We start from the raw sequence: 20,272 nt of genomic DNA, 5'->3' as shown, positions 1-20,272 counted from the left end.
GCCAATCCCACCTGGCCTCAAAACCATTCCTTCCCAGCTCCCTCAAGTGTTCACAATCAGGAAAGTTCTTTCTATGGAACATTTAGAGGTCATGAATGAATCAAGTGGGGACGTTTTCATAGTGAGAGGAGAAGACGTCAAGCACTACAATCCACCCTAACAAGGGACAACCGTCAAGCTAGTGACGTTAAAGAAGCGCTTCATGGGAGGCAACCCATGTTTTAATATCCTTACTTTTTTTGTTTTGTTGTGCATCTAATAAAGCATGGTTTCTTATGCATGAACTTGAATCCTCAGGACAACTGCTGAAAGAGTGCACTAAACATTGCATGTGAAATGCAATTTGCCTCTAAGTTTGGTGTGCCTGAAGGCACCCCAAATTTATTCAAAATGCATTCAATTTTTAGTGCACAACCAAAGATTAAGTTTGGTGTTCCTCTTTGAACACGGTTCATGAAAAGCACGAAGTTCCTCTGGATTTCGAAATTCATGACAAGTATACCATTCGCATGTTTTAATGCTTTGGTTTCAATTACTTAGGGTAGTAAATTTGTTTAGAATCAAAGAGCCAAGGTGACTATGATTTATTAGAATTAAGCACATTCATTAAGGACAACCAATATGGATTTCATGTCATCAGGAGACTTGACCAAACACTAAGTTTGGTGTCCAAATAATAAGTGTGCATACATGTAGAAGTCACGGCTATAAGCTCATAAAGACAATCATTGATTTACATGTGCAAGTACTATTCATAATTCACATGGACCGAAAAATGATAGCAAACTTGTTTGTTTGTGCAGGTACAAAAGAAAAGACAAAAATGGAGGAAAAAGACAAAGGGAGGTACGGTGCTTGGTCAAAAAGAAAATTCACAAGTCTTTGAAACTAACACATGGGAAAAGGAAGTTCTGCAAGAAACGATAGCTACATGTACAACCTAATGCACCCAGAATACTTCCAAGAAAATGAAAAGCAATTCGTCCTTCTCCCTAATTCATATATTTACCATCAAGCCACCCTTCACAAATCACCCTAGCCGTCCATTTTGCACTTACGGGCACTATAAAGAACCACTTGGGGAACAAGTTCAACACCACCAAATCTCCTTCATGCACATTTCCTTCATCATAGCATAAACTATCTCTTGCCGAAAACAACCTCCCCACACTTCCAACAACACTTCTTGCTTCACCTTGTCAACTTTAGCTTGTCACTTACCAAAACTAAAGAACCAATGGCAGCTTCATCTAGCCACAAAAGAAGAAAAGACAAGCAGCCAATGGAGGAAAACAGGGAATTCGATGCAAGGAGATACAAATCAGTTTTCCATGAGATTCAAGCCGAATGGATGAGACCTAAAAGGGTACTAGCTGAAGTTCCCTTTGACCTTGAAAAGGATGAGTTCCCAGGTGTTTGGGAGAAGATCAAAAAGAGGAAGTGGGAGCTCCTGACTAAGCCAATCACAAAAATCAACATCAACTTGGTGAAGGAGTTCTATGCAAATGCAGTGAGGGAAGACTCAACCAAGAAACCCACATACAAAAGCTATGTGAGAGGGGTGGAAGTTGACTTCAGCCCCAAGGCAATCATGAAAACTCTTGGCCTGAAAAACATACATTTCAGCCAAGCGAGTTATGAGGAAAGGATGATAGGAGAACCTGACTACACGACTATTGCTGAAGATCTTTGTGCCATCAGAGCCGAATGGGTGAGAAAAACAAGAGGGGCTCCAAGAGTCTTGAGAAGGGGAGACCTAACACCTGAAGCTAAAGGGTGGTATGCAATAGTTAGGAGATCCATCCTACCCACTGCAAACTCTTCAGAAATAGTCCCTAAAAGAGCCATCTTGCTACATTGCATTATGGTGGGAGGGGAGATCAAAGTTCATAAACTCATTGCTGAACAGATACAAGAGTTTAGTGAGAAAAGTGACCCTGAATCCTGGCTCCACTTCCCTAGCACCATCATTAGACTATGCATCGATGCCCAAGTACCACTTGAGGATGAAAGACCTAATTGGCTATATCCTGGATTGGCCATAACTGCGTACAGAATGACTCTTGGCCCAACTCCTCCAAGACATACAAGAAGAAGAAATGAAGAAGGGCAACAAGTGGAAGCCGAGCAAGAAGCAGAACAAGAAGGACAGGAAGGAGAAGACAGAGAAGAAGAGCAAGAAGAGCAAGCAATTCCAGAAAGAAGACAACGAATTTCCAGAGACCCCATGGATATGAGCAGAATGCAGGAAATCATGGAAGGAATGTCTCAACAATACATGAGGTCTCAGGAGAGACAAGAGGACTTTCACCTAAAAATGATGGATATGCAAAGGAACTTTGAATCAAGATTCTTCGATCTGCAAAGGGAACAGAATTTACACTTACAGGAATCCTTCAGCCACATATGCCAACACCAAGATGCCAATGTCTTGGCAATCAAGGAAGCCACCACTTTACAGAATGCAAGATACTCAGTCCAAGCTGATTACAACATCAGTTCGCAAATCAAGCTTAACTACATAGGGGAACATCTACACAAGATGGACCCAGCATTCCCAGCTTTTGATGAGTATTTCAAAGGGAGGAAAGAAGGAGAAATAAACAAGGCAATGATCCTTGAAAAAGGAGTGGAAGAAACGATGAAAAAGGCTGGATTCTGGAAAAAGCTCATAAGAAAAGACAAAGGAAGCACAAGTGGTCAAAAAGAGGCAGGAAGCAAGAAGAAGCAGGATCCCAAGAATTAAGAAGAACCAAGCAATAAATAAGAGGTGGTCTCGTTCCTTAATAATCAAATGATCATTGGTGGATTGTCTTTATGAGCTTTCTTTCATCATAAGTCATTTAAGTGTTATGTGGAGTTTTTTTTTTTAGTATGAGTGTCTGTTTATTGCTTTGAATAAAGTGAATGCCTAGATGTTTGGATATAACTTCACCTTCTTAAACAAGTGCTTGCCATGCTTGTTCTGTTTCCAAAAATAAAAGAAAAGTTTGAACAAAAGTAACTTGGCTAAATTAGTGACAAATCAAGTAGAATTAAGTGGTGGTATGCATGCTTGATTGTTTAGTCAGATCACTGGAATTAGAGTGTAGAATTATCATTTTGTGTGTAGAAATTGAAAACTGTCTATGGATCTTGATGAATAAATGTCTTTGGCCATGAAAAAGAAAGAAAAAGAAGAAGAAAAAGCCACTGAAAAAGGGCAACCAAAAAGCAAAAAAATTGAGAAAATAAGCTAGGTACCAATGGTTTGAACTTCTGAGACAAATGCCTGTGGTGTTTATGTATTAAGGATATGCTTGGATGAATAGGTTCTGAGGAGTGTTTCAACACTTGGTAACTTGGGTTAACTAACCCGGGATTATCAACCAAAAGTCCATTATCAAGAGCAACCTAAATACAAAACATTTAGTCACACAAAGAGGTGCTGGGCACCAATGTCTCAAGAAGAAATGTGAACTAAAATGCCTAAAGTGGATATGTGTAGTGCACTGATAAGAAAAAGAAAATGCCAAAGGCTTGTGCAACACATGACACTAAGCAAACAAGGAGCAAAAGAAGCTCTAAGAAAAAGAAAAGAAAAACAAAGAAGAGAAAAGTGCCAAGGACATAAGAATAACAAGAGGCCATAGCAGTGTTTGATGGATGCAATGAAAAAGTGATAATCTTACCTGATAAGAATGAAAAAGTGATGCTGCAACTTTCTGCATAAAACCCTTCTGAGGAACTTCAAATGCTTGCTAATATAGCCAATGTAATTGCTTTCTGTTTCATACTTTCTTCTTAAATAACTCAGGACTTGCTTAGGGACAAGCAAGTATTAAGTTTGGTGTTGTGATGCCAAGGCATCTTAGGCTAGTTTCACTAGTATTTTTCTGTTAATTTTAGTGGTTTTATGCATTTTCTTGAGCTTAAAGTAACCAAGAATGGTTAAAAGAATAACAAAGCAATGAACCATCCAAACAATATGATTTTGATGCAAATTCCATGAGTTTTAGTTATATTACTTGAATGCTATGAATGGAAGATTTCTCATGAAATTTTGCAAGACTTTGATGCATTTGTTTGGATGATTTCAGGGAAGAAGAGGCTAAGCAAGGAAGCAACAAAATCAATAAAGGAAGCTTGAATATCACATGTGGAGTTTAAGTTCCAGTTTAAGCCTAAACTGGAGCTTAAACGCCAGAATCATGAAGGCTAAGAAATGCTGGAATTGAAGTTTAACCTCCAGTTTAACCTTAAACTGGAGGTTAAACGCTAGAATGGAAGTCTCACCAAAGAAGCATGTCCACGTTTAACCTCCAGTTTGACCTTAAACTGGAGGTTAAACGCCAGAAATGGGAAGTGCACCAGGGAGCCATTTCCACGTTTAAGCTCCAGTTTGACCTTAAACTGGAGCTTAAACGTGTTCGACCAAGTTTTCTCCTCCAGGGTTGCTTTCTCCATTTCCACGTTTAAGCTCCAGTTTAACCTTAAACTGGAGCTTAAACGTGTTCGACACCTCCAGGGCTACCCTTCTAAGCTTCCACGTTTAACCTCCAGTTTAACCTTAAACTGGAGGTTAAACGTGTTCGACCTCCAAGATGCCTCCTTCTATTTCCACGTTTAACCTCCAGTTTAACCTTAAACTGGAGGTTAAACGTGTTCGACCTCCAGGGCTGCCCTTCCTATCTCCACGTTTAAGCTTCAGTTTAACCTTAAACTGAAGCTTAAACGTGTTCGACTACATGACTCTCCAGGGCTGCCTTCTTCCTATCTCCACGTTTAAGCTTCAGTTTAACCTTAAACTGAAGCTTAAACGTGTTCGACTACATGACTCTCCAGGGCTGCCTTCTTCCATTTCCACGTTTAAGCTTCAGTTTAACCTTAAACTGAAGCTTAAACGTGCTTCTACAAAAAGGCCTCACTGGAAGTGTCTGGCGTTTAAGCTGCAGTTTAAGCTTAAACTGCAACTTAAACGCCACTCTTGGAAAAGGTTTCTGGGCCAAAAATATTGCGGTTTAAGTTAGTCTTTGAGCACAAACATTAACTTAAACTTACTCTGGTATGAAACCCAATTGAATATCATGGTTTATGGGATTGGGCCTGAAGGATTGATGAGTTTGAAATCTCAATTTATTGAGTCATGTGTCATTATTTGATTATCACTAAGTTGGCTCAATGAATGTTACAGAATTTGGATCAACAGCCTCATCAAGATTATGGATCATAAACCCAAGGCAAAAGGAAAGCAGGGAGAGGCCTCAAAGCCCAAGAAACACAACAGAAGCTCAATATAGAAAGTGTATAAATAGGATAGAATTTAAGTTAGGGAGGACTTTTACCTTCACTTTTAGCTAGTTTTCATATCTTTGTAATTGAATTCAGAGCTATGACTCACTAAACCCCCTTTCATTGGGTTAGGGAGCTCTATTGTAATTCAATGAATCAATAATAGTTTATCTTCTTCTTCAATCTTTTCTCTTGAATTTTGTTAGAAAGCTTCTCGATCTAATTCCATTGGGTAGTTGTCTTGGGAAAGAAACTACCCATAATTGGAATCCTTCGGAACCTTGGGAAAGGAATGGAGGATTCATGCTAGAGAAGCTTTCTCACAGTGAATTGGATTGGGGTTTGGATGGATATTGTGACATGTAATCCTACCAAATTGTGGTTCATGAAACTGTGTGGTATAATCAGTGATCGAGCATCATCTCTTCTTATGAACATTTAAACCAAGGGATTGGGAATTTGTTTGTTTTTAGAGAGAATTGGTGAGCCAAGGGATTGGGATCCAATCATATAAGATTGCCAAGCAAAATTCAATGAACGCATTGGTTGAGGAAGAGATAAACATGTTTTGATTCGGAGATCTCAATATCTCCTATAACCCAATGAATTCCCCATTTCTGATTTCCACTTTCTCTTTACATTCTGCAAGTACATTCATGCAATGACCCTCATTCCCTTTTAATTTCAGCAAATTAGCTTCTGCTCTTTAATTCATGCAATTTAAGATTCCGCCATTTCAATTTCTTGTCATTTACTTTTCCCGCCAATTTTACATTCCGCAATTCTCATCTAAATCTTGATTACGCTCAACTAGAACACACTTCTAATCTGAATTGCTCATTCAACCAATCCTTGTGGGATTCGACCTCACTCTATTGTGAGTTTTTACTTGACGATAACCGGTGCACTTGCCGGAAGGAATTTTGCCGATCGTGCAATTTCCTAAATCGTAGCATAACTAGTTTATGTGCATCAAGGACATCCCATGAGACTTTTCTCACTGGGACTCATGTCCTCCTCACTCTCTCCAGGTTCGGCCATGTTGGTCATGGTTATGGCCTTTCACTCTCTCTTGGGATTTTCTTCTGTATTGCTTGGGAGAGTACTCGGAGGAGTTTCAGTAATTTTCTTACTCAGCTGACCCACTTGTGCCTCCAAATTTCTAATGGAGGACTTTGTTTCATTCATGAAACTTAGTGTGGTCTTAGATAGATCAGAGACTATGGTTGCCAGGCCAGAATGGCTCTGTTCAGAATTCTCTGTCTGTTGCTGAGAAGATGATGGAAAAGGCTTGCTATTGCTAAACCTATTTCTTCCACCATTATTATTGAAGCCTTGTTGAGGCTTCGGCGATTGGTCCTTCCAAGAGAGATTTGGGTGATTTCTCCATGAAGGATTATAGGGGTTCCATAGGGTTCTCCCATGTAATTCACCTCTGCCATTGCAGGATTCTCAGGATCATAAGCTTCTTCTTCAGAGGATGCTTCTTTAGTACTGTTAGATGCAGCTTGTAATCCATTCAAACTCTGAGAATCATATTGACTTGCTGAGTCAATATTTTATTCTGAGCCAATATGGCATTCAGAGTTTCAATTTCAAGAACTCTCTTCTTCTGAGGCGTCCCATTGTTCACAGGATTCCTCTCAGAGGTGTACATGAACTGGTTATTTGAAACCATTTCAATGAGTTCCTAAGGTTCTGCAGGGGTTTTCAGATGAAGAGATCCTCCTGCAGAATGGTCCAATGACATTTTTGACAACTTAGACAGACCATCATAGAATATACATATGCTGCTCCATTTTTGAAGCATGTCAGTAGGACATCTTTTGATCAGTTGCTTATATCTTTCCCAAGCTTCATAGAGGGATTCTCCTTCCTTCTGTCTGAAGGTTTGGATTTCTACTCTAAGCTTGCTCATCTTTTGAGGTGGAAAGAATTTGGCCAGAAAAGCGCTGACCAGCTTATCCCAAGAGTTCAGGCTATCCTTAGGTTGTGAATCCAACCATGTTCTAGCTCTGTCTCTTACAGCAAAAGGGAAAAGCATAAGCCTGTAGACCTCTGGATCAACTCTATTGGTCTTAACAGTTTCACAGATTTACAAGAATTTGGCTAAAAACTGATGAGGATCTTTCATTGGAAGTCCATGAAACTTGCAATTTTGCTGCATTAGAGAAACTAATTGAGGTTTAAGCTCAAAGTTGTTTGCTCCAATTGCAGGAATTGAGATGCTTCTTCCACAGAAGTCAGAAGAGGGTGTAATGAAGTCACCAAGCATCTTCCTTGCATTATTGGCATTGTTATTGGGTTCGGCCATGTCTCTTTCATTTTCGAAAATTTCTGTCAGGTCCTCTCCAGAGGGTTGTGCTTTAGCTTCTCTTAGTTTTCTCTTAAGAGTCCTTTCAGGTTCAGGATCAGCTTCAACAAGAATGTTCCTATCCTTGTTCCAGCTCATATAAAAAAGAAGAGAACAGAAAATATGGAATCCTCTATGTCACAGTATAGAGATTCCTTTATGTGAGTAGAAGAAGAGAAGAATAGAAGAAGGAGAAGGGAAAAATTCGAACACAGAGAAGAAGAGGGGGTTCGAATTTTGAGTGGAAGAGGAGTGTTAGTAGATAAATAAATAAATAGAAAGAGATGAGAGGGGAAAGAATTCGAAAATTAAATAAAATAAAATAAAAATATTTTTGTTTTTATTTTAAATATTGGTTGTAATTCGAAAATTAAAAAGATAAATAAAATAAAATTAAATCAGAATTTAAAATAATTAGTTAATTAAAAAGAATTTTGAAAAAGTGGGGAGGAGTTTCGAAATTTAGAGAGAGAAAATTAGTTAGGTAGTTTTGAAAAAGATATGATTGAAATAGAAAACTTTTAAAATCAAACAAAAAGTTAGGTAGTTAATTGAAAAAGATTTGAAAATCAATTTGGAAAAGATAAGAAGTTAGAAAAGATTTTGAAAAATAAATTTTGAAAAAGATATGATTGAAATTTATCTTTAAAAAGATTTGAAAAAGAAATTTAAAAAGATTTGATTTTTGAAATTAAAGTTGATTACTTGCCTAACAAGAAACTGAAAGATATGATTTTAGAATTTAAAGATTGAACCTTTCTTAATAAGCAAGTAACAACTTGAGATTTTAGAATCAATCATATCAAATGTTAGCATTAATTTCAAAAATTATGAAATAAAAATAAGAAAAAGATTTTGAGAATCAAATTTTAAAATTTTCAAAAATATGAAAGAAAGATAAAAATAATAAAAACAAAAAGCTTAAAATTAAAATAAAATTACCTAATCTGAGCAACAAGATGAACCATCAGTTGTGCAAACTCAAACAATCCCCGGCAACGGCGCCAAAAACTTGGTACACGAAATCGTGATTGTTCATTCCCCAGCAACGGCGCCAAAAACTTGGTACGCACGTTCATAATATCAATTCTTTTTCACAACTTCACACAACTAACCAGCAAGTGCACTAGGTCGTCCAAGTAATAAACCTTACGTGAGTAAGGGTCGATCCCACGGAGATTGTCGGCTTGAAGCAAGCTATGGTCATCTTGTAAATCTCAGTCAGGCGGATTCAAATGGTTATGGAGATTTGATAATTAAAATTTAAATAAAATATAATATAAGATAGAGATACTTATGTAATTCATTGGTGAGAATTTCAGATAAGCGTATAGAGATGCTTTGCTCATTCTGAATCTCTGCTTTCCTACTGCTTTCATTCAATCATTCATACTCCCTTCCATGGCAAGCTGTATGTTGGGCATCACCGTTGTCAATGGATACTTCCTGTCCTCTCAGTGAAAATGGTCCAAATGCGCTGTCACCGCACGGCTAATCATCTGTCAGTTCTCGATCATGTTGGAATAGGATCCATTGATCATTTTGCGTCTGTCACTACGCCAAACACTCACGAGTTTGAAGCTCGTCACAGTCATCCCTTCCCAAATCCTACTCGGAATACCACAGACAAGGTTTAGACTTTTCGAATATCAGGAATGGCCACCAATAATTCTAGCTTATACCACGAAGACTCCGATCTTTCGGAATGGAGGCTAAGAGATACACGCTCGATCTAAGGTAGAACGGAAGTGGTTGTCAGGCATGCGTTCATAGGTTGAGAATAGTGATGAGTGTCACGGATTATCACATTCATCATGTTGAAGTGCAAGCGAATATCTTAGAATAGGAATAAGCTTGAATTGAATAGAAAAATGATAGTACTTTGTATTAATTCATGAGGAACAGCAGAGCTCCACCCCTTAATCTATGAGGTGTAGAAACTCTACCGTTGAAAATACATAAGTGATGAAGGTCCAGGCATGGCCGAATGGCCAGCCCCCTAAACATGTACAAAATGATCTAAAGATGAACAAAAGATGTGAAATAAATCACTAAAAGTAGTTTTTATACTAAACTAGTCGCTAGGGTTACATAAGATGAGTAATTGATGTAGAAATCCACTTCTGGGCCCACTTGGTGTGTGCTTGGGCTGAGCATTGAGCTTTCATGTGTAGAGACTCTTTTTGGAGTTAAACGCCAAGTTGTAGCCTGTTTCTGGCGTTTAACTCTGATTTACAACCTATTTCTGGCGTTTAACTTCAAAATAGGGCAGGAAGGTGGTGTTTGAACGCCAGTTTGCATCATCAAAACTCGGGCAAAGTATAGACTATTATATATTGCTAGAAAGCCCTGGATGTGTACTTTCCAACGCAATTGAGAGCGTGCCAATTGAGCTTTTGTAGCTCCAGAAAATCCACTTCGAGTGCAGGGAGGTTAGAATCCAACAGCATCTACAGTCCTTCTTCAACCTCTGAATCAGATTTTTGCTCAAGTCCCTCAATTTCAGCCAGAAATTACCTGAAATCACAGAAAAATACACAAACTCATAGTAAAGTCCAGAAATGTGATTTTTATTTAAAAACTAATAAAAATATACTAAAAACTAATCAAATTATGCTAAAAAATACTTAAAAATAATGCCAAAAAGCGTATAAATTATCCGCTCATCAAGTTGATACATGGTGGAGAAAGGAGTGTTGGTTGCCAAGTGAATCCAAGGCCCTTCAAGAAGAACAATTCAAGAATTGGAGTTCAAGAATGGTGTGACGCACAATTGGGTGATTTTTGGAAAATGTTGGGTTGTTACAAGAGTCAATTAGGAGCTTATCCATCCTGCTTGAAGCATAAAGATCAACAAGAAGGTGAGTGGATGCCTAAAATATGGGATCCCGGAGGAGAGTCAAAGACCAAGCATGGATGGAGGTTCAAAGAGGAGTGGAAACACAAGCCACCCTAACAAGAATCTCCTCAACAAGTCCAACTTAAGGACTATAAACCAAAGTGCTAAGTGGGAGACACCCCACCATGGTAACATCTTTCCTACCCTTTCTCTTTGTTTATAGTCTTAGTTTATTGCATGTTTTCTTGTCTTAGTTAGCCTAGGATTAGTTCAATTTTGAGTTTAGATAGGTTGATTTTTGTATGGATCATGATTTGGTGAAGTTTTGATTGTACTAAGGCTTGGTACTTTAGTTTTTGAAAGAAAAAAATTTTGAAACACGGCATCTACGCGTACGCACACTGCTGTGCGTGCACACACAACTATGAGTTTCGCGACCTGTGCTAGCGCACAAGTCTGTGCGTCCGTAGACTCTTTGTATTGCTCCCTGTTCGCAGCACCAGCACGTCTTGTGCGTGCCCATTCCCCTGTGTTTCACGCCTTGTGCATACGCACACAGCTGTGCGCACGTATGCACCCCCTATTCGCACTATTTGTGCGAGCGCACAGAGCTGTGCGCACGCACACGTCCATACACTCACTCTATTGGGAGCGTTGGCACAACATGTGCGCATGAACCCCTTTTCTTTTTGCTTTTGTGCGTGCGCACGGACCTGTGTGCGCACGCACACATGATCCTTCCCTTAAAATAAAAAAGAGTCTTCTGTGCGCACACACACGCTTGTGCGTGCGCACACTTCTATATTCCCATTTTGTTCGGAGCACTCGCACACCTTGTGCGAGCGCACACCCCCCTATTCCATCTTGTGTGCGTGCGCACAGGTGCTGTTTTGGGCAAAATTTTTATTGCACTATGAATGAAGCCCTAACGCACCTTCTACCCCCTCCACCCCTCTCTTCTTTTACTTTTGCCCTATTTTCTACTTATTCTTGTTAATTTTGATTGCATTTCATTTTCATTCTAGTAATTATAATAGTTTTGGTCTAGTTGTTTTTTAATTGAATAAGTTGCAAGTGTTTGTTTGATGTTGATTAGGTTGTTTGTTGACTGAAATTCATCAATGTACTTATAGCTTGGCTTAAATTACTATCACCTAATTGGATCTGCACATTTACATTTCGTTGCATATTAGGTGAAACTTTTATGAGTGCACATGGAATTTAGTGAATTGAATTGAATTGCTTGTTCACTATGGATTTTCAGTCAGTATAATCACATAACAAGGTATTTGTTCCTTGTTAATGCTTTGCATTTGTTTGGGTTGGCTTAATGTGATTCTATCAAGTTTGTCACCTTTTTGTAATAAACACCTTAACTATGTGATTATTTGATTATTCCTAAGGATGAATAAGAAATTTTCCTTTCATCATTGAATTGGTTATTGCTTGTTGTGTTATTTTATTAATTTTGCGCTTTCACTTGCACACCTTCAATATCCAATATTTCCTAAATTCAATTCACTCTTGTTGCAATTGCCTAAGCTTGCCTGTGTTTAATTGATGCTCATCTCTTAGTTGCATCTTAGGCTATTTAATTGAGGAACTCATTATACCTTTTGATTGTGTGGATGCCATTTTAACCGGCCATTGTGTGTATTCTAACCACGTGCATAATTGGAATCCACACATGGCTCATCTTTTTATCATACCACACCACTATGCCAACTCCCTCAATTAAATATTTGTTTGTTTTCTTTTTCCTCCAAGCATACAATGTATTTGCTCCCTCCTTTACCTTTTTATGCTACTTGCCCTATGATTTCTATTATACTTTAGTCCTTCTTTTTGAGGATGAGACATAAAGGCAAGAAGCCGGGAGAGGAGAAGGACACTGAGGATGGAGATGCCGAAAATACTTTGAACTTGGCAATTTCCACACTACCCAAGCCCCCGCATCCGCCAACCAAAGGTGGAGGAACCTAGAGACATTCTCTTCAGATCGTGTTCATGCACGGAGGACCGTGCAACACTTAAGTGTAGGGGAGAATTCGTCATTTTGGGTTGTAAACTTTCTTTTCCGAACACATTGCACTTTATTTTTTGTTTTCTTTTATTATGTTTCTTGTAGATATTTAGAGTGCTTTTGATTGTTGCATTGCATTTTCTTCTAGTATATATGTCTTAGCTTATGCATAGTTTATTTCTAGCTATTGCATGTTACATTTTTGCATCTTTTTCTTAGTATATAGCTTATAGATAGAAGTTGTGATTTGATGATGTGAATAGAATGTGCCTAGTTCATTTTGATCCTAATGGTTCATGTTAATTTTTGTTTGTTGAAAATTAGAAAAGAACTAGGAAATTTTGAAAAATTGCATCCATCACATCATACATACATATATGAAATAATTTTGGTGAAAAACAACAAGGATTTTCCAAGAATTTTGTTTTTAAGGGCATTCTATTGAATTGACTTGGAAAATTATTTTTAAACTTGCTTCAATGAATCTTTTTGGAAAATAGAAGAGAGATAGAACAAAATGCCTTGTGAGTTTTTGAGCTTTAATGAGTGGTTACACATTCTAACCACTAATTTTGTTCATAGTGTGATTTTTTTCACCTTCTATGATTGTGATCGTGGTTTTGCTTGATTCTTTATTTCAGATGTTTGATGTCTTGAATGCATTTAACATGATTGAGGCCATCTTTAAATTAAGCTTACTCACCCATATAGCCTTACCCTTGCATCTACTATTGTTAACCCCTTTTGAAATTTTTAATCCCCTTTGTTCTAATTATTAGCACATCACAACCCTAAGCAAAAAATCATGAATTACCTTGAATTGCATCTTTGATTAGCTTAGGTTGAGATGTGTGTGTCATTTAAGTGTGGGGGAAATTTTAGGAAGCATTGGTAGAGAAAAATTTTGTTTTGGGTAATTATTGAAAAATTTGAAAAATGGGTGCACATTCATGTTTCAATTTGCTTTAACCGTATGCATTTGTCATAGAAAAAGAAAAAGAAATAGAAAAGAAAAACAAAAGAAAAAAATAAAATGAAAAAAAATATAGTAATAAGATGGGACAAAAGTTATCCCAAAGAAAAAAAATTGGAATAAGAAATGCATATGTGTTTTGAATAGAAACTAAGGCGTGAATGTGTGTGAAAAGAAGTAATGGGTGGCTAGAATGCATTTTTGTGATTAGATTGATATAGGTTGAGTTGGATACTTAAGCTAATCAAATATTCAATCTTTTAGTCCACTTAGCCATATATTCATCTTACCCTTACCTCAACCCCATTACAACCTTCTAAAGACCTCATGATACTTGCATACATACATCAAATACTTGTTGATTATTAGATGAAAAGCAATTCCTTAAAAGCATGATTAGAGGAGACTTGAGTGATTAAACCCTAAACACCGAGCGTTGAGAGTATATACACATCTAGTGAGGGTTCGATCACTCAATTCTATGTTTCCACCCTTCTTATCATGCATTCTTGCAAGTTGCTTCTTTTTGATGAGTTGAATCAATTCTTTAGATTTTGATTGCATTGAGCTACTTCTTTGCCTAGCCCTATATGTCCATACTCCTGCTTGGAAATTTGATTGTTTGTTTTCACCAAATCAATATGACATTATAGATAGATATATGTAGATAGTATATAACATAGTTGCATGCATAAAGGTAGTTGCATTGAATAAGTTGCTTACCCTTTTTCCCTTCTCCTTTGGATGTGATTAGCATGAGCACATGCTATTGTTTAAGTGTGGGGGAATTGATGAGTCCATATTTTCCGAAATATTTTAGCTCAATTTGCATGGATTTCATCATATAAACTGATATTTATTCACCTAAATAGCATGCTTTTGTGTTTTCTATTTAAATTGTGCCTAAATGTGAAAGCATGTGTTTTTGAGCTTAAATTAGTGATTTTAATCCCACTTTTATGCCATTCGATGCCATGACATGTTTGTTGAGTGATTTTAGGTCATAGAGGCAAGTTTGGCAAGGAAAAAGTGGAAGGAAGCATGTACAAAGTGAGAAAACATGAAGAAAACAAAGGAGAAGCACACAGCGATGTGTGCGTATGCATAACTCCCTGTGCGTACGCACAAGTGCAAATTCAACGACCTGTGCGAACGCACACACCTATGCGTACGCACAGATACCAGTGCGTGCCTTCATTAAAAATGCATGTACATTCGCATTTTGGGGCTCTTTTTGGCCCATTTCTGAAGGCTTGAGGCTGAAATCAAGAGCTATATGAAGGAGGCAACATCTCATATGAAGGCATGAGTGAAGAGAGCCATCTTAGATTAGGAAAAACATATAGTAGGAGTAGGAGTAGTATAGATTAGAAAATCCTCTCTTAGGTTTAATTAGGGTTTGTAGCATTTTATACTTCAAGTTTTGTTTTGGGATTATAGCAATTTTATTGTAAGTATTTCTTCAATTCTCTCTTTTATTATATCACTTGTTCTACACTTGCTTTTATTTTCATCTCCTTTGTCCATATTTACATAGTCTTACAATTTTGGATCCCTAGTTGTTTAATTAGATGTTTGATGGCTTTTATATGTTTGTTTGAGTTGCCTTTATTGATTTTGAGCATTTATGGTTCATAGCTTTTATCATTTTTTCAATTTTGTCATGTTTTATGATATTGCCCTCCATGTGTTTGATGAAATGCCAATTTTGATTATGGGGTAATTTCCACCCCTTGGCTTGGGGAAAATGAGTTTATGGATTAATAGAGCCATAATGTCCAACATTTAGTGATAATTCTTGGGTTGTTAGTTGTTATTGCTTCCACTAATGCTAGCTTTTTACCAATTAATTTGGTAAGTTAACTAGGATTTGTAGATTAATAACAATTATGCTCACTTGACTTATCCTTCAATGTCAAGAGTTGACTTGGTGAAATTAATCCATCACAATTATCATAGTTGTGGTTATGGCAAGGAAGGGATTCCATGACTCATCCCAAGTCAAGGTTTCATTTATGTTTTAAACTACTTTTCCATCAATTTTGAGTCTTACTTGTTTATATTACATACATAGTTCTTTTGTTCTTTCATTAGTTTATTAATTGCAAATTTTGTCTTGTTCTTTTATCTCTTTGATTTGAATTAGAAATATTAAACTTTGATTGCGAGGATTGCTTGTCGGTTCGGACTATGCTACTAACGAAGTGATTCTTGTTTTGCTAAAATTCCGAATTGCCATAATTCTTTCCATCAGGAGGTTTTAAAAACCTTCACTAAAATACTCCCTCAAATAAACAAAAATCATGTAGTGATCATATTTGGTTCCTTGGTCACAATCCCCATTTCAGTACATTTCTTAATTATCTCTAACACCCTGAATTCAAGATTTGGGTGTTGTGTGATGGGTAGAGTGTACCCTTTATCAAGAACCTCTAGAATTGGAGGTTCAGTGAACTCACCCTCTATGTAGCTCTCTGCTTTATTAGAGTGTGCAGTCCCATAATTTTTTCCTCCCTTACAACCTCTTTTGTTTGTGCATCTTTTTCTTCTTCCATGTGTAAGGGTGGAGAGTTCTCTAATTCACTGGGGTATGAACTCCTTTGAATGATTCCCTCATATTCTTTTGAATGAATTTGGATTGCTTCCCTTGTGATGGGGTTTGCTTGTTCCTCTGCCAAAAGCTTGATAATCACATCCACATCTTCCTCTACATTTTTGACACTCATTCTCATATCATGTATGCAACTTTGAGCGGTATCCCTTAATTCTTTCACGGTAAGCTCTAGAGTTGATAGTTCTAAATAAGGAGATGATGATTCTTGATATAAATAATGAGATTGTGGCTCTTGATATGAGTAAAAGGAGCATAGTTCTTGGTATAGATAGAGAGGTGGTAGTTCTTGGTATGAGTAAGCAGGGGATGAGGATGGAAATTTTTGCAAAATTTATCTGTTATATGCTCCAGTTCTTGGCATGCAAGATCAAAAGATGATGGCTCTTGATATGAATAGGGAGCATTGAAGTTTCCTTTGTCTTGGCTTTCTCAACTGAAGTCTGGATAATTCCTCCATCCATAGTAATTTGAGTGACTCCTTGGGTGTGAATAGTAACCCATGTAATCTCTCTCCATTATTGTTCCTCAGAACAGAACACCAAACAAAATTAAACGCACCTTGTGGTAAATAGAAAAGCAAGGAAGAAAGAACAAAATAATTTTTTTGATAAATAAAAAGAATAATAAAGAAAAACGAAAATAAGATAAAATGTAAAAGAAAAAACAAAAATAAAAGAAAAATGAGATAAAGTAAGCAATTAAGTAAAAAAATTTGAAAATAAGGATGGAAGATTTACTTAAAATTTTAAAAAATTTAAAAATACAGGATCTTAAAATTTTTTGAATTTCAAAAAGGGAGAAAAAAACTAAAGAAACACCAAACTTAAAATTTGAATTTAAATGAAAAATCAAATAACTAGAATCAAGGAAAAGATAAATAAGATAAAGATCAAGAATAAAGAAAGATAAGCAAGATATGATTTGAAAATTTTTTAAAAGAATTAATTAAAAAGAAAAAGAAAAGATTTGAAATTTTTGAAATTTAAAAAGAAAAAGGAAATATTAAAAGACAACAAACTTAAAATTTAAAATTAAATAAAGATAAGATAACTTAAAACAAAATTTTGCAAATAAAGAGAAAGATAAAAAAGATAAGTTCAAAAATTTAAGGAAAATAAATAAACTAGTAACCAAAAATTAAAAAGAAAATCTAGATAAAATCAAGATAAAATAGAAAATCAAGAGAAAGTCGAGAATCAAGGAAAAGATAAACAAGATAAAGATAAAAAATCAAGAAAGATAACAAGATATGATTTAAGAATTAAAAAGAAAATTAATTAAAAGAAAAACTAATGAGACACCAAACTTAATATTCATTTGCCTCATATCCACACACATTCCCCTATTACTCCTTCACCTTCTTCTTCCTCCTTATTCTTCCCCACGCCACAATCGACCCTACTCCCTCCCTTTGCTCTCTACTTCCTTTGCTCGAGGACTAGCAAAATTTTGAAGTTTGATGTTGTCGTGCCACTCATTTTACCATTTGTATTCGATGGCACCAAAGAGAGGTGAGTCATCCTCAAGAAAAAGGAAAGAAAAGGCACCACAATCCGGTGACTATGACTCAAATAGGTTCTCCTCCAAGTTTTATGAGGAGCACTTTTTCGAGATCACAGTAGAAGGTGATCCTGAAAGTGAAATTTGACCTCAAGCCGGATGAATATCCAGTGATTCGGCACTAAATCGAGAGGAGAGGTTGGAAATTTCAATGCAATCCACATACCGATGTGGGCCAACTGAAGGTCCAAGAATTCTATGGTAATGCGTGGATCACCTATAAGGACCTTGTTCGGGGAGTAAATGAAATGAACAACTAGATGTATGTGAGGAGGAAAATCTTGGAAAATCTTGATTAGAGCTGCACTTCGACTACCACCTTCGGGCTATGGCTTAGAGACTTATAGTGAGAGGGTGAATCAGGACGAGAGGTGGTGCGCAGAATTACACTTCGCACAACTGAACCAGCAAGTGCACTGGGTCGTCCAAGTAATACCTGAGTGAGTCAGGGTCGATCCCACGAGGATTGTGATTTGAAGCAAGCTATGGTTATCTTGTAGATCTTAGTCTGGCGGATAGAAAAGTTGGTTGATTGTTTAAAACACATAAAATTAAAATAAAGATAACATTACTTAGTTGATGGTGAATGCAATGATAAGAAGATGGTTAAGGTTTCAGAGATGCTTTATTCTTTTGGATCAATTTGGTTTTACTGTCTCCTCCAACTGTGAATGATTTCTTCTATGGTAGGCTGTATGTGATCAACGCCTTTCTTGAGAGGACGCCGACTCCCCTCCAGAGCTGAACACCAGGGTTAGTGCGCATCCAGTCTGATTGAGCGTGAAGCTCTTGCAGTCCATTCCCTTTAATGATCCTACTCAAAATGCCACAGACAAGGTCGAATCTTTCGGATTAGAGAATGTTGCGCCTTTGGTTCTAGCCTCTACCACAAAGACTCTAATCTCCCCATACTTCTAACGAAGTCGTGGATTAACCGTCTAAGAGATGTATAATCAAGCTAGTGGTTCATTATTGTCCGATGAAAGACTCACTCTGAACCCATGTAGAATGAGATAACCTTGTGCCAGTTCAACGCATTCATAAGGATGAAGAACAAAGATACATCTTAGAATAGAGAATCAAACACGGATTGAAGATAGAACAGTAATACTTTTATTAATCTATAAAACTCAGCAGAGCTCCTCTCCTCAACCTAGGAGGTTTAGAGACTCATACTAATAGAAAATACAATGTAAAATGTGTAAAGTGTCAAAATGTTGCCAGAGAGATCCTAAACAAGGGTGATCTTCTCCTTTTAATACTAAACTAATAACTATATATTACATAAAAAGAGTAGAACAGTCTTTTAGTGCAAAAATCTACTTGTAGGGCCCACTTAGTGAGTTTTTGGGCTGAGCAAAAGAGTGAGCCACATGCTAGGAGGACTCTAGGGCATTAACCGCTGGCTCGGGGCACCTTCCTGGGCATTGGACGCTGGTCACTCCTCCCTTGGGCATTGGACGCCAGAATAGGGCAGATGGCTGGCGTTGAACGCCAGTTTTGGGCCTTCAATTCTGAAGCAAAGTCACTGATGACATGTCATCATGTCATCTTTTTCTATGCTTTTTCATACAAGAAATTGATAATTAGTGCTTAAATATTGCATTCTTTTATGCTTAAATGGTATATTTCCTTGATCTTTTAATTTTATAAATTTGGTAGGAAATAAGAAGAAAAAGAAGCACAAAATAAGCTAAAAAGGAGAAAAAAAGAACTTTGGGGCACACTTTGAAGTTGGAGCACACTTTGGAGCCTTAGGCCACGCTTTTAAAAGCGTGGCCCATGACCAAATCAAGGAAAAATCACAACCAGCACTCAAAGCTCAGTTCACTAAGTGAACTTAGCTTTGCCGTACAAGAAACTTAGCTTGGAGGCAAGAATTTTCGCTAAGTTAAAAGTTGGGCGTTTACAGCATGACCATGCCTCCTTCAAAGGGCCATAACTTGAGCTACAGATGTCCAATTGATGTGCTTCCAGTTGAATTGGAAAGCTGACATTCAGAGCTTTCCAACGATGTATAATAGTCCATATTTGGCATGAAATTGAGGCACAAGTGAAAGGCATCTTTAAGGACCAAAAACAAGCAAAAATAAACCAAAGTGGCTTCACTAAGGCTCGAAGGGGGAGACACAAGGAAAGCAAGGCAAGAGCAAAATAGTGCTCAGTTCACTTTTCCAACTTAGCTTTATCGGGCTTCCACTCAAGAAAATTCAAGGAAAAGGCTCACAAAACTTCTTCCACCAAGAGTTGAACTTGGGACCTTGAAGACAAAAGCAAGGCGCCACAAGGGGAGCTCAGTTGGTTTTCCCAACTGAGCACTACTTCCCCCCTTTTCCCCACATTTTGACACGGACCAAAGGCACCAAGCAAGCCTTGTGCGCACAATGGGACACGGCCAAGGATGGGACGCACGCACAAAATTGGACAAGCAAGGCATTGGAATGCTCAGTTTGGTTTTCCAACTGAGCCGTCCCCTGGGAGATGCACTTGGGCCAAAACTCAACCAAAATTCCATTTAAATTCAATTCTTCACCAAATTGAATCAAGGCCAACCAAACCCATCTCTCTTCAAATCCAAAGCAAGCAAAGCCCACATCATCACTCAAAGGCACAAGAACAAGCTAGAATTAGGATTTTCA

The 20,272-nt window shown here is 37.4% G+C and overlaps 1 non-coding gene across 1 annotated transcript; it reads left to right on the top strand.

The window, feature by feature from the left end:
* The first annotated feature begins 7,075 nt into the window (after positions 1-7,075).
* LOC148580305 (small nucleolar RNA R71) lies at positions 7,076-7,183 on the top strand. Its single transcript, XR_015896126.1, has one exon. It is a non-coding gene; the product is annotated as a small nucleolar RNA R71 (small nucleolar RNA).
* Positions 7,184-20,272: the final 13,089 nt, after the last annotated feature.

This window comes from Arachis ipaensis, chromosome B10 (genome assembly GCF_059453495.1).
Source record: "Arachis ipaensis isolate K30076 ecotype BB chromosome B10, ASM5945349v1, whole genome shotgun sequence".
NCBI lineage: Eukaryota > Viridiplantae > Streptophyta > Magnoliopsida > Fabales > Fabaceae > Arachis > Arachis ipaensis.
This window is presented reverse-complemented; position numbering and strand designations above follow the sequence as displayed.